Source organism: Corapipo altera, unplaced genomic scaffold, assembly GCF_003945725.1.
Source record: "Corapipo altera isolate COAL_440 unplaced genomic scaffold, ASM394572v1 104b, whole genome shotgun sequence".
Taxonomy (NCBI): domain Eukaryota; kingdom Metazoa; phylum Chordata; class Aves; order Passeriformes; family Pipridae; genus Corapipo; species Corapipo altera.
Genome location: NW_020885023.1, coordinates 558,474 through 573,563, shown reverse-complemented (window position 1 = coordinate 573,563; position 15,090 = coordinate 558,474). Strand labels below are relative to the sequence as shown.

The following is a 15,090-nucleotide window of genomic DNA, read 5'->3' as shown; positions in this document are numbered from 1 at the left end:
CATTGCACAGCCCATGGGCTCCTTGGACACTGTTTTAGGAGAGCCAGGGGCAGGGATGGGCTTCCTGAGGCCCTAGAGGGCAGTGAGCTCTGACTGTGTCCTACTGAAGGGCAGCCCCATCACCGTTTGCCTGGGCACTTCTGCGGCTTGTGCCAGGGACACTGTCATGGGCAGAATGTGCCTTGGGTGACAGAAGAGCCACATTTGGCTCCTTAGGCTCAAACCAATCCCTCCAGCTTGGTATAGGATGGCAAGGAAATATGATGTGGCCATTCCCCAGGAGAGCTGGGATGTCTGAATATAATTTTTTGATTGAACTTCAGTAGAGCTGTGCTTTACTCTTCCATGCTGTCTGCGTTCACAGGCAGATACCAGTCTGGCTTCTCCTTTCTGGGCGTGGAAGACAGGGAGGGCCAGTGCATGCTTACAGATCTGCCCTCAGTTCACATCTGCCTTTTCGGCTGCTCGGTCCCACGGTACAATCACAACAATGCTAGAATAACTGTAAATCCAGTCATTTTTATGAGAACACATACAGTCTGTGCACACCTACACCGTCAGTGGCTATTACTCAATAAAGCTGTCAGAGAGAGAAACATCACAGCATGTCCTTGAACAGTATCTCCTCAAGTTTAAACAGAGAAAAAGCTCCTTACAATTAATTTCTCATAAAAATAACAAAAAGATCAATACAAGCTGAACGAATGAATCAGGGTTGCTTCCTACAGCCAAGGAGAGGAACAGAGTTTGCGGCCACAGGTTCTGGCTCTGGGAGGGGACTCGCTGGCCGTGCATGTCACTCTGGCAGACCCACTGAGAGCCCTCAGCTGCTAAATGGCAGTGCTGACTACATGCATTACCTTCTCCCAGAATTTGACTTTATTCTGGAGAAGAGCAAGAGCCCAGGGCCCTTCCTGAGAGCTGACAGGCCAGGGACTGCCAGATATCCCCGTTCTCTGCTTCCAACACAGTGAGAACAGTGTTGGCACAGTGACAACCCTGGAATACTGAGCAGGGTATGCTGTGCAGCCCTGATGTTCTCCTGTCTATAATGGCTGTCAGCACCTTCCTCCACACAGAACAGAGGCACACAGAAATTCTAGGCATCATCATTTTCACAGCAGTTCTTGGCCCCAAAAGGAGCTGTAGAAAGTGCTTTAATTTCTCAGTAGTGATTAGGAACAGTGCTTCCTTCATGACATACTTTCTTCATGTGCTTCTGAGGCTCCTGCAGAGCCCTTTGTATTTCTCTCCTCATGGTGTGAGTCCCAAGATGCTCCATTTAATGGATGTTACTTGGGTTGAAAGGTAAACAGCTTAAATGCTTTGCTTTCTAGCATCCATGTCCTGCTGTAGCAGCTATCTCTCACTCACTCTCAGTCGTACTTTTTGTTACATGAACATGTTTAGATAGAACAAGAGTCTTTCTCTCCTTCAAATATTTATAGTGATGTAATCAATAGGGGTAGCAGATTCTCACCCTGCACCATCACATCTTTATTCTTCAGAATGCTGCTTGCTGCAGTGTTATAGCTAGGACTGACAAGATAAAGCTGAACTAAAACAAATTGCACATTATCTGCTTCCATCCTGTTGCTGCGATTGCAAAAGAGAACAAATGAAATTCTCTCAAAGGGGAGCTCTTCTCCCTCCTCCCAGTGGAGGAGCGGTGGCCGCTGAGGCAGACGGAGAGCAGTTCCAGCAGAAGCTGTGCTGGGACACGTGCATGCCCCTCTTCCCTCACCCCCAGCAGGTGACTGCAGCACCCTGTGCCTGGCTTCCGGATCCACATCCATCTCACCTCCGTGCTGGATCCCAAGCACGTCTTTCCCAATCCCTCTTCATTCTTGGCTCGATCAGCTCCTGGGAGATCCCCAGCTTTCAGCCATTACCACAGGTGATGCAGCAGCATGGGCTGAGCTCTTCTGTTCCTGTAGCACACCCAAGGAGGGGCAGCCATAGCTCACACCCACTGTTGCCTGGTTTCCTTGTCTCCTTCTTCAAGGAGAAACACTTTCAGGGAACTGGGGTCATAAGAGTTTTTTCCTCCCTGTCACAGCCCGCTGTGAGCCAGTTTTCATGGGCCCAAGGAATGCTGGTGTCCCACACAGTCCCAGCAGGAGATGCTGACAGGATCCTTTTTTGGTCAGTCTGAATGCTGGCCATCTGCTCCACCAGGCCTGGATCACAAAGTCCATGCGTTTGGTATTGCAGACCCTGCAACTTGCCAGCACATACTGGACTTTTTGAAAGACTTTGGGAAAGCAGACAGCACTTGTGAAAAGTGCTGTTCAATATGGATACGTGTATGCTGAACTAAGAGATAATAAGAGCTCTTCATGTAGTGAGGTATGAAATGCATCCTTTTCAGGAAGCCATGTGCTCCTGTCATTGATGAGGAGTGAGCCCAAGGGAGTTCAGCACAAAATCTTTAGGTGGTGTATAATAATATCCACATGGTTCCTTTGTGCCTTGGAAGTATCTGACACTGTTTCAGTCACAGTGGGATGTTCTTTTGGGCATAGAAACTGCATTAAAGAACAATATGCTCAGGATAGATCTGCCAGGAATTGCTGGTTTTTTGCTCTTTGATGGAAGGTGGCTTCACTTTTTTTGTTGTGTGAGGTAGGTATATTTAAGTTCACTTGACAGGAAGCCTCTTGACTTCAGCAAGAAGGCATTGCAGGCAACTCTGGCTTAAATGCCAAACAACTTCCCAGTCTTGTTGCTGCTCCTATGAAAGAGAAGAAAAGGATTTCTCAAATATGAATCATATTTGACCTGTAATTGGAGAGCATAGTTTGGCAGATGGCAAGGGAGGAAATGAGGGATCAGTACTGGGAAAGATACAGGCAAAATACCACTTGATTTCTGTCTACTGAAAAGGCAGCTCTTTGCTGGGACTCTGCCTCTGCACAGCTCCCTGCCTCAGTCTGTGAATGCTGAACTGGGGACTCCTCCAGTCTGAGGTTGTGTGAGCTGTGACTGCTCTCGCAGAAGGAAAGGTGACTGATCTGAGCTAACTGACAAACCCCCAGAAAGCTGTTTAGCATTAAAGATGTTTAGCATCAAAGATATTTAGCTAGCCATAAGCAAAGAATAATTTTCAAACACTCTAGGAAGTAAAATTCTACAGATTTTGAAGATACCAAAAGTGATGGATCATTATTACCTGGTATTAGAAATTATTTTTCCCATTTCTGTGTAGAAAAGTCAGGTGCTTGCTGGTAGATGGAAGGAGCTGCAATCCTGTGTAGCCTTAGTGCCTTGGTTCAGAATATCCTGGGCATAGTGGAATCAGGGAAGACTCTTCCTTCTTTTTAGGACACAAGGATCATCTCCAAGCCCATCATTCATGAAATGTCTTTTAATTGCTGAAGGGACAGTCTGTCTGAGGCAAGTCACTGAGCAGGGGACTGTGGTGAGGCCTGCCAGCACCCAGGCCCTGGACAGTCCCAGGGTAAACCCACGACAGCTTGACAGAGGTCCACAGCAGTGGAGCCAGATGTATACTCCTCTCCTGGCCTCCTTGAGAGGCACACAGAACCTTGGGAAGGACAGGGGGCTGTTAGCCTCCTCTTTGATGTACCTGCAGTACTGTTGCATTCTAGTAAGAATGTTGGGAATGAATGTAGGGCTTGAAAGTGCCAGTCAGCACCCAGATAATAATGAAATAATATAAATGCAGGAGCAAAGCTGATGCGGTTCCTATTAGACAACCGTGCTATATAGCCCCTGTAATAGAGATCTGAGGAGGCACTGCAAATTCCCTTCCCCATCCCAGTCAAAGGAGCCTGATCTGCTTTGAAAGCCTGCATTTTTTCCAGAACATCAAGGGTTTAGTTCCTTTGGACCTAACTGCAAATCCAGGAGTCTTTGTACGTATTCCACAGGGCTCTGTCCCTGCAAACAGACTCCTTTGGTTTGCAAGTGAGTCAGGCCCAGGACTTGCTCTGTCTTCTCTCTCTTTATATTTGTATCACTGTTCTAGGGTGCTACAGAGAGGAGATGAAAAGAAGCTTGGAAGTCTGCTTCTATTAAAGTGTGAATTTATTTTTAAACCTCTTACATTATTTACTTTGTCTGCTTCTTTTTAATGACAGGTGAATATGTTTATGACTTGTTCTCTTTCCCAAGGTAGCACTTGGCATGAAAGGAATTAATTACTTGTAGAGTAAATGCAGCTGATGTTAATTTTCAAATAAAGTTTCAGCTTTGCTGAAATTTCAGAAAGAAAGTAGTGTTTTATAAATTAAACCCTGCTTTGTGTGCTTTCTTTTCAAAGAAGGCTTGCCATTTGGAAAGGCAGCAGGAACAGAAGACAAACACAGTAGATGAGGGAAACTTGTCTTTAAGGATATACTCGGTTAGCCATCAGTACACAGCTGTGAGAGATGCCTGTGGCAGCCCATCGGCTGTATATGGAGTGAAACAGGCTCCAGCAGCACCCCAACACCTTTGGCAGGAATTGGTTCAGTGGCAAATTGCTGGTCTGTGGTAGGAGCTGCTGCTTTGAACTGACAGGGTGATTAAACTGGTTGCTCCCCTCTATGAGAGCACATGCCCTGTGCTCTACCAGGGAAACCTCGTTCTGCTTCAGTGGTGCAGATTCTGATCCCATCAGAGCTGAACTGAAAGGATCCTGCGCTGCCAGGCACTGCCAGCAGGGCTGGCGAACAGAGAGATTAAAGTGACAAGGTAACTGTGTGTCTCTGCCCATGCAGGGCCTTTGGGAAGGGCTTCCAAGTGAGAGGGGCCGCTGGGACTCTCAGTACAAGTGGCACTCGCTGGGTGTGCAGCAGAGCTTAGGGCTCTGCACAGCTGGTCTGGTGCTGCAGCAGGAGCTCTTGGGGCTGTGAGCACCAAAGGACTGGGGTTGTTAGTGCTGACACTCCAGACATGACTAAGCCATTTTGATAAAAGAGATGGAATCTGATGGTTTTACTATTTAGTTGTTTCTCATAGGTTTCAAATAAAAATAAATTAGCTTCTTTTAAAAGAACAAACTGTGGAAAAGCTTTGGTGAGCAGAAGCGAGTGGCCTCTGAAGCATGGCAGGTGTCTTCAGGTTCACAGACAGCTAATGAGCCTTCAAGGTGCAGTGCAGAGGGTGCTGGACTGAAAAGCAAATGCCTCCACAGCTCTGGTTTTGCCTTGAGGCACTTGGGCATAGAAATGTGCCAGAAGAAGTGGGGCGAGGGGAGGTTTGGGTTCTGAGCACACCACAGCATTGGGCTAGGCTGTCCTGGTGCAAGCATTGGCTGGAGCAGGACTGTGGTACCTGTGGGTGAGCTCCTGGATCCTGGGGCTTTCCTCAGCACCTTTGTTCAGGTGGAAGCTGCAGAGGTTGGCCGGGCTCTTTGCACCTTTAGCTTTGCTCCTAAGGGCTGGTATGAGCTGGGCTATCTGTATCAGCCGAAGTTTGCCAGTGAAGGTATGTTCTGGATTATTTGGAGGACTTTGTTTGCAAAGACCCTGGGATCCATCAGAAAATGGCTGTAAGGAAAATGCCTTTCATCGTTCAAGATAAAGAAGATCACAAGGCCTTGGAGACATCGCTTCACTCAGGAATTAAATTGCAGGAGTCATCTGGTGTCAAATAAGTTTCATTTAATAGGTTACTCAAATAAAGTTTCTGTAGAAATCAATATCACTTTTTCCTGCAATTGACAGCTCAAGACACTGAAAATGGCATTTTTCATATAAGGTTTATTTAATTTTAGGAGGAAGAATCCCTCCCATACTTTCTGCTTCGCCCGGGCAGCTCTGGTACAAGGATAACAGCCTGCTGAGGTGGAAACCTGCCCTGTCCTTACCCAGGGGGACAATGTGAGGCCACTTTAACACAGACTTGCCAGTCTCAGGTGCAGTAAGTATGCTGTTGTCACAGGGCTATATCGAAAGTGTGTCTACAGCTCACTGAGGGAAACAGGGACAAGTCACTGTGTTCCCTCTTACAGATAAGCTTGGCAAGACAAAATGCCTCATTATATATCTTAACAGAACTGGAGTTTCTATAGAGGCAAGGGTCTGCAGGCTGTGAAGACTGGAGATAGCAACAGGGGTGCTTCTGGGTGCAGGGTAGGTGAATCCTGCAATTTCCACCTCCCTTAAGAACATGGGACACCTTTGCTCTGTGTTTTATTTCAGTCTGATGGTATCCCATGGGGAAGGGAGGGGACTCTGGCAACGTTCTGCACCATCACTCTGGAGAACTGTGTGTAGGAAATGAGAGCTGTTATTATTCCTACTCTAGGGAAATTGTTTTTGAATGCTTGCTGTTTCCTCCACTTGCTTTTCAGTCTTGAGGTTGACTAATTTTTGAGGTTGACATGCCATCTCCAGTCACGTTTGTCTTGTTGTGTGGCATGACTGATGCAGTTACAGTTGACATTGTCACAGCATTTTGCACAAATGCCTTTAATTGCAGGCTAGCAGATGACCTCTGAAATAAGCAGCAGAAGACATCAATGCCCTAAACTTCCTTTATGGAAAGAATTGCTGGCTCTTGGGGTAACATATGGCCAGTGTCAAGTTTTTAAAGCAAATGCTTTCTCGCTGGTTGTGTGCAAGAAGCAGTGTTACTCCATCACTCTGGCACAACCCACATGTGGGTTTCCCTGTCAGCATTTCTGGCCATGAGACTTCACCTGCAACAGATGAGAGTAACTGCGTTGGCAGTGGACATCAGTCTGACATGCCTGAGCATGCACGAAGCACTTTGCCCCCTCTCAGCCCCTTGATATGAGTGTAGCCACTGTGAGGACAGGGGGTGGGGGGGGACTGGCCCCAGGGCCAGGCTCTGCAGAGGTGCCTGTCCTCATGGAAAAGGAAAACTGCCAATCCCTGGGGATTTGCTGGAGGGGAGTGGCAGGGTGTCAGGGCTCTTGCAAACACTTCTCCAGGAAGAGGGATGACAGCACCATCTCTCTTCGTGGGTGGGTGGGTGTTGGGCAGGGAGAGGAGGCCCCTTGAAGGCAGGTTAAAGAGTGAGAAGAGCAGTGGAGGTGCTGGGGACTCCTGTGCGAGAACACACGTGGGACATTGACTGGGCCTGAAATGGAGAACAAGTGTGGAAATTGCTTCTCCTCGGAGGGTACAGCTCCAGGAGGCAAATGCCAAGGGACAGCAGATGGGGGGGGTGGTGCTAGGCAGTGGGTAGCAGCTGGGTGGGTTGCTTGGCCATCCACCAGCCCCCCACAAGCCCCACCAGCAGCTCCAGGGCTGGTGGGGCTTGTGGGGGGCTGGTGCTGAGCATGCTGTGCTCCCCCATGTGGGGATGGCTGTTGGATGTCAGGGGTGGCTACTGGGATGTTGGGGGCAGCTTCTGCTTTCTGACAGCTCCTTGTTGTGGATGGGAGAGGCTGGTTGGGCTGTGGGAGGGCCAAGAGTGGCTGCGCCCCTGTGCATGCTGGCTGTGCTCAGCCTCATTGCTCTGAGAGCGCAGGAAGGCCCTTTCAGGCCGTGGTTGGAGCAACTCACAGCAGCTAATCCAGAGCTGATGGCAGCTCCCTGCTCCCCACGTGCCTGACAGAATCAAGTACTGTGTAAAACCACCTGAGCTTTTAATGACCTCTTGCAGACACAAACTGACCATCTAACTTTGCACAATTCACTGAGATTCCATTTTACTCAAGGAAATAAAAATGATAGTTTAAACCATTTCAAATATAGCTGTAAATCCCTAACAACATTAACCTTTTCTAAAGTGTTAAACTGATCCCGTGTGGATTCTCAAAAGTGCTGTTAAGAGGAGGCATGAGATACTCTCTCCTGAACTTCATGTTCCCAAAGTAAATAACAAGCCATTCTGAGTGGGGTTTATTAGCTTTCTGTCTGTGCCTGCCTGTCTCCTCCCCCTGTTCTGAGTCATCTAATATAGGCACTTGTGCTTGGTGAAGGCAAAAGTTCATGGACAGCATCACAGAGGTGGGGAGGGGACTAGGGGGATACTGGGGTCCAGTGGGGGCGCAGCAGCTGCTGGGGGAGCGTGAGAAGCATGAGACTGTCTGGCCTGTGCAGCCGAGCAGCTCCCTTTGAAGGGATCTCAGGCTCCAGTGTTCAGTTGTCAGGAGGGCTTGGCTGGAGACAGCAATAGTAAGGAAGGGTTTTATGAGGCTTCTGGCTTCATTTTAAAAGACCGGATATGCCAATTGGGTGCACTGGCTGAGAGAAGGGGATGAGGACACTGGCCTCTCTGGGGCCACAGAGGATTGCTCCTAAAAGGGTAAGGTGGCCTAAAGGAAACACTTTTTTGATAATAACACCACAGTCCTGCACAGGCAGGAAAAAACAGATCAGGGCCTTTTGACTAAGAATATACTCCTGACATGGCACATGTATCCATGACAGTTTAACAAGATGAATACCATAATAAGAAAACTGAGAAAAAGGAAGAATGTAAACATAAACATGAATGAACACTGGGATTTAAGGTTTAAGGTTCATTTGCAGATACCCCAAATGTTCGTAATCTCACAGCCACGAAGACATCTCCAGTATTAAACAGTCTCTTGATCAAGACAGAGCTTATGAAAGTAGCCGTTGCATGGAGCAATATTTCCTAAACATTGCTTAAAAAAAGGATATGGGAATAGATACTAGCAGGGACTAGTCTGAGACTGGGAAAGGAGGGTGGGTGAGCAGGGCCAGAGCACTGGAGCTGCAGGTTGAAGAGGTCTGCAGAGGGCCTTGCTCTGACCCTCTGAAGCCTGTGCAGGGATTTGTGTGCTGTCAGGAAGAGGAGGCAGTCAGAGCTCAGGGCTAGGTGGGGCTGAGCCCTTGGGACGCCCTTCTCTTTCTTGCTGAAAGAACCTATACTGGATACACAGCCCACTGGGATGGAAATCTTGTCTAGGTAGCCCAACTGCAGCCCAGCTGTGCTGGCAGAGGTAAGAGCTGTCATAGTCCCATGCCAGGGGCCCTTGGGCTATAAGAATACTTCATGGCTCCCATCTTTTCCGAGCTACAGAGCTTTCAGTAGTATAAAGTCGATTTTTATTTGAATATATTTGTCATATTAACCTAAACTATGGGCCTGGGCTGCAGTTTGCCCCTCTGATAAACAAGGATAAGCATAACCAGTACTAGCTGAGAAAGGAGATATGGCAGTAAGCAGAGTGTTATTGAATAATGTTATTTTCAGAAGTGCAGCTGCTTGTCTCTGACAAATTAAAAAGGAAAACATCTGCAAGGTACACTGGGAGGAAAATACTTCAGGAGAGGTTTTATCAGGAGTTAGAGGTAATAGTCCTGTAGACACAGTCTTTTGGTGCTCTGCAAAGTATTATAATGCTAGATGATAGTGTTCAGAGAGCCAAAGTAGGCATTTGTATGCACTGTGCAAGGAATGGTGTGTTATTTAAGTGTGCTTTCCTCTAAGAGTCTGTATTCTCTAATTCTCTGTCATTAAATATGAAGAATTTCTTCCAAATGAGGAGGGAGTTCAGCCTTCAGTGCTTCTGGTAGGAGGGAGGATATATGGGCCATCTTCCTGTGCCTTCTCCAGGCTGACACCAGCCCCTCTCACTTCGTGATTTTAACTGGACATTTTAATAATGGGGCAAAGACAAGCACAGGAAAGCTCCTACCAAACAGCACACCCAGTACTCTTGTTCCCTGTAGCACACCTAGGAAACACCTCCTGGGCTTGCTGGCCTGAGCAGGCTCAGCTGATGGTGGGAGCAGGTGAATGCAAATGAAGGACTCTGTCTCCTACTGTAAGGCATGTAGTGGACATACATCTGTTCTTGAAAAGCATATTCATACTTTGTAATGCAGATGTATTTCCCCTGGAGATGATCTGTAATGCATCAGAGGGGAACACACGTGGGGAGGTGTGGAAGAGGTACTGTACTCCTGCTGTCTCACACCTTTCCTTAACAAGATGAGCTTCAGGGATTTACAGTCAAACAAAAGGTGAAGATGAACCTCTTGTAAATGGTAGCACTTAAAATTCTTGCTGCTTTGAAGCTGCATGCTGAGCAGATGCTGCATGCACAGCCATTGCCCTCCTGAGATGTGGGGTTTAATTCACCTCCATTTATGTCACCTGTTCCCCACGTGTTTGTGTTACACTGCTCAGCTCCCAAGGTGCCTGTGGACAAAATGAGCTTTTGTTCCACCTTGTGCTGCTCGAGTCTTGCTCATTCTGTCACAGGGTGTTGGGCAGCACGAGCTGTGGCCAGGCTGAGCCAGACATTCCGAATCAGTCCCACAAAGCTCTCATCTGAGGAAACTCTTGGTCATCTAGCCGTGTTCTTACACCTCCTGCAGCATATGGTGTGGGGGTCACTGGGGAAGTTATCAACAAGTTTCCAGAGAAAAGGAGCCTTTCGGGGGGGTCAGCCTGCCTTCCTGTGTGAGTGGAGCACTGACTGCAGTGATGCCTCTTTGTGGGAACCCACTTGCACGGGGAACAGATGGCATGCTCTGAGGGCTTTGGTGTGCTTGTGCTGGAGCTGGCATTGGGGGTGACACATGTTGGACTCCTTGGGCAGAGGAGGAAAATCGTGGGGAGCAGTCAGGAAGGCAAGCTCCCTGATGGTCCTTGCAGAGTTCTAGTCATCTGAAGACCAGAGCAATGTGCTGCAGAAATAGGTTGTCCAACTCTAGAGTAAATGTTAAGCCTGAAGACAGATATGGTTGTGGGTACCCAAGGAGCTTCTTATCTGGAACTGCATTAAGTATCTCCGTGGGACACCAGAGAGCATGCAGAGAGGAGCTGGAGTGCCTCACAGACTCACTACAGCTAATTCTTGGCATGATTTGTAATTATAGGACTCTTGAATCTGCTTATTGCCCCAGGGGAGTGTCTTGCACATCTTGCGTTGGAAAACTGTTGCTCATGAGCACAAGGCTGCATCTACAGCACTGAGCTGAAAGGTTCTGAGTAAAAGAAAGCCATATACTCTCACTTGTGTACTTGTGGCGAACAGAGAAAGGATATTTTGTAGAATTAATTCTAGTAGCATTTGGATGCATTCTCCAGTGTCCGTGACTCATTCAAAGAGCCAGTGAAAGGATGGCACAAGCCCATATTCCAGGGATATGCTGCCAAGTGTCTCAGGCTAGCTGGGCTAGAGCTCTGACCCTTGTCTGCAGGACCTCAGTCCTCTACATTAGTTATGTTTCCCTGGACAAAAGCAGCAAGATGTGGATAAACCTGAGATAAATATGGTTTCTATAGTCCTTGGCACTTCTTTAGCAGAGAGAAGTTAACCAGTGTAGTTTATTAAATGTCTTACAGCTCTTTTTCAGTCATGGTTATCCATAGGTGACCATCTATTTCCAACATGATTGTACTGGAGGGAAGTGGCAGGGTTTGCTGCAGCAAATTCCTTCAGCTGCCAAAGCGAGGTTTAGGGCTTGGTGCTTACCATGCTGCTGCAGTACAGATACATCCTTTAAGCATCAAGAAAGAGATGTGGATTGGCTTTTTTTTTTCTTCAAAAAATGACATTTTGAAGTAGGTTAAATCTACCACTTTTCCACATTTTCTTAGAGAGGGATTTTTGTCTGGCTGTTGTACGTGCTTTCCATGAGAAATTATTTATGAGCTCCTCAATCCCTCGTCTACTCTTCTTGATGTAACAATAGTAGATCTGGAGGAATGACCAAGGTTAGTTTTATAGTCTTGCTTCAGATGTAGTGCCAGGTTATTCAGTGCTTCGTTTTGTTAGTGCCTGAACCAAGGGGCAATTTATCTCAGCAATGTCCTTCAGATTATACCTATATACCATTTTACCAATAAGGCATGCACCTGCTGCTCCAGTCCCAGAAGAAATCAATGTTTCATTTCAGAGATGCCAGTTCTTTGCTCTCCCTCCTTTTGCCATTCTTATGAAGACAAACTTTTTAGGGGGCATGGGAAGAAATACAGAAGAATTGTGGAAAAACCTCCCCTACTTCAGCTAGGACATCCTGTTCAATTACGAATCATAAAGAAGCTCGCTGAGGGCAGTCAGGGTTTAAGTGGTGAATATACAGGAACAGGATGGGACATGCCCTTTGTTGGGGTCTGTATGGACGGGATGGGGCACAGCCTTTGTTGGGGTCCCCTCCAGATGATGGGCCTAGACTGCCACAGTCCTGGAAGGAAGTGTACAGTGTGACCATGGCATTGCTGTCTTTGCTGGACAAATGCAAAGCTGTAGCTCAGTTCCTTGCTCACAGCCAGTTAGCTATCCTGGCACTGGTGTAATTCTAATACATACTTTATTGCTTGTCAATATTTTAACCTTTCTGGCACATTATCCCCTAGGGCAACCGAGCAACCTTAATAATATAGCTGATAATTATCATCCTGGTGAATAGAGTTATCACTAGGTCCTGTATAAATCACGTGGAAAAGATGACAGATTTCACTGGCTGATCATTACAAAAATGGGAAGAGGTGACAGCTTAATGGGGAAGGTAATAAAACCAACAATGAAGTAATTTATAATATAGGCAATGATTCTCAGGCTTTTCTATTTGTTTTCATGCTAATAGAAGATAAATGTCATATTAGGAATAAGACCTGAAATTTCTATTAAAAATATTTGGAAAATTTCATTAAATATCAGCAATTCCCAGCTTAAGAAGTGGCAGCATGGGTCTTAATTACCTCTCTTAATTACCTGTATGAGGTCCTTAGAACCCAAGTGGGGAATAATAGTATTTGCTTTGCTTTCTTGGTGTGCTGCAAGGGGTGATGTTTCTAAATGCTGGCCACTGGTGGAAAGCAGGACAGCAGTCCTGGCAGGGATCCTGAATTGGGTACATCATGGCTATTTTGGTAGGCTGCAGGTTTCACAAGAGATCCAAGCTGTCACAAGCAAAGAACAAGACTTCAGCGCAGGTGTGAGAAAGCCCTGCAGCAGTACTGGAGCTGTGAGAAAGGGAGGGTGCATTACAGAGTGGACAAAGGACTAAGACACACTCACCAGAAATATATGACGGACTGGTGTTTGCACCTGTAAGTTACCTGTTAGTATTGCTGGTTGGTCCTCTGGACTGCATGCTATGAAAGTGCATGTGTGCAGCCTTCAGCATTTATACTCCACACTAACAAAAGGTTTGGGAGTATGAGTGAGCTGCAGTGGGACTGCAGAGTGAGCAGGAGTGTCCTGGGAAATGGCCACAGCTCCCTGGGTGAGACCAGAGTAACAAGCAGCTGAGAGAGCAGCAGATGGGAGGCTGCCAGCCCAGCTCTCAGTGGGAGCCTGGGTGATCCGGGGAGGGACCGGGGCTGGGGCTGGAGGTGCTGTGGGCACTGTCGTGTGTTGAGTGGGTGTTGGGGCTGAGCAGGTGAAGACTGGCGTGGTGCTCCCCAGCAAAGTGCGGTTGCTGCCTGGGCATCATCCTGTGCACTGCCTACCTGTGGAGCCAGTGCTGCCATGGCTGGGAGAGCAGGAACACCTCTTCCCAGTCAGCAACCTGGCCTGGGCTGGCTTGGCTCTGGATGGTCTCCTCAGCAGTGATTAATGTGAGGATGTCTCTGGGATGCAAGCTGGGGAAGGGAGAGCAGTGGAAAATATATTTGTGTCTGTGCTTAACATTCACAGTGCATTCTCTTGCATTTCTTCTAAACAAGCACTATGAGGTCTGAGCCCCAGTACCTCTAATCTAGTGAGGGCCTTATTGATCAGGTCTTGCTATTTGGTCCCCTGAGCTGCCTCGTGTTGCACAAAAGGGATAAATTGCTCCTTATACTTTCAAGAGTCAGAATGTTTTTAGTGTATGTAGACCCATATGATAAATACAGAGGCACAGCTGGGACAAGACTAGCAAAAAGCAGAGGGATAATTAACAGCTGGAACAGCACAAACTAGTTCCCAAGCCCAAGCCCTGAAGGAACACAATACATTCATCATGCTGCTCTCTGGGCTGATGCTGCAGCTCTGGGGTGCGTAGTATTGAATTACAGTCTCTAGAAAATATTGTTTGGGGAATGTTGAGGAGAGCTGGTAAACAATGTGCTAGAAGGTGACAGATACATTTGCAGCTTCATATAGGGCTTTCATAATAAAAAGAGCCATGTGGGGTTTTCCCCTCTCTGCCTGCCTGTCAGAGCTGGCAGCAGGCAGGCTGCCAGGCTTCAGTGGGGGCCAGCAGGGCCGGCAGCCATTGGGCTTGCTTCCTTCTGATGACTGTTTTCTTTAAAATATTATTTTGTTACTGTGTGAAGCACTAACAATGGCTGATAAATCTCAAGCTTAATGAAGCACCATCCGTGATTCAGCTGCTGTAGATAACAACATATACAAGGCTCTTAACACTGGATTTGGACACAGTCTAGCCTGGACACCCCTTCTGGACTCTCCTGTCTTCAGTGTGGTGTTACAGAGGGTGGCACAGAGGCTCCCAGCTCAGAGCTGCTGCCCACATGATCTGGGCACAACTGGTGATCAGGAGCTGCACTTCAGCCGTGTGGAGGTGTGGAAGATGGAGGCAGCCAGAATCTATCTGCTTTGTAAGATGTTTTCCTTTCTATCCCCTTTCTTCACAGGAATTTATTCACAAGACTCTAATCTAGGATGACCCTTCACTCCTACAAACCTGCTGATGAGTGATGGCAGTGTCCCCCAAGTCGAGCTCACAACATGCTCAGGAGCTGCCTTCCTCTGGAGCATCCTGGATCACAGCCCCAAGGCCCTGAGTGCAAGGTGTACGTGTGAACCAACAGTGAAGCACACACCAAGGTAAGGGAGGGGGAATCCTCTGTTCTCATTCAAATGTCACATCCTTCTGGCAGCACAAACTAGGTACTTGCTTGCTTCATTGATTAAATGGGGGACTCCCACAGCCACAGTAACCGGTGGTGTCTGTGCACAGGGGGTGAACAGGGGATGAATGGTGAGGTTTTCTCTGTGTGATGATGAAAGGGGAAGTTTTAAGGTGGTTTGCTATCAATTAAAAAATACCATGAGAATCTTGAAGACAGAAAAAGACACACAAGAGCTGAATACATGGGAAAATCTGCAGCAGCAGTATGCTGCTTCTGGACGGATTTTCCTGCATGTGGAGTGAGTGCTCCCAGCAGCACTGGAGCACATGATGCGCACCTGGATTTCTGGTAAGGATGCATCATATGCTTCTGCAGAAGATG

The 15,090-nt window shown here is 47.4% G+C and overlaps 1 long non-coding RNA gene across 2 annotated transcripts in view; it reads left to right on the top strand.

Annotated features, from left to right (window-relative positions):
• The window catches only part of LOC113959132, a 46,476-nt gene extending 31,797 nt beyond the window's left edge, over positions 1-14,679 (top strand). For both annotated transcript variants that reach the window (XR_003531708.1, XR_003531707.1), the window contains one exon: positions 14,491-14,679. This is a non-coding gene — a long non-coding RNA (uncharacterized LOC113959132). The remainder of the gene's footprint in view (positions 1-14,490) is intronic.
• Positions 14,680-15,090: the final 411 nt, after the last annotated feature.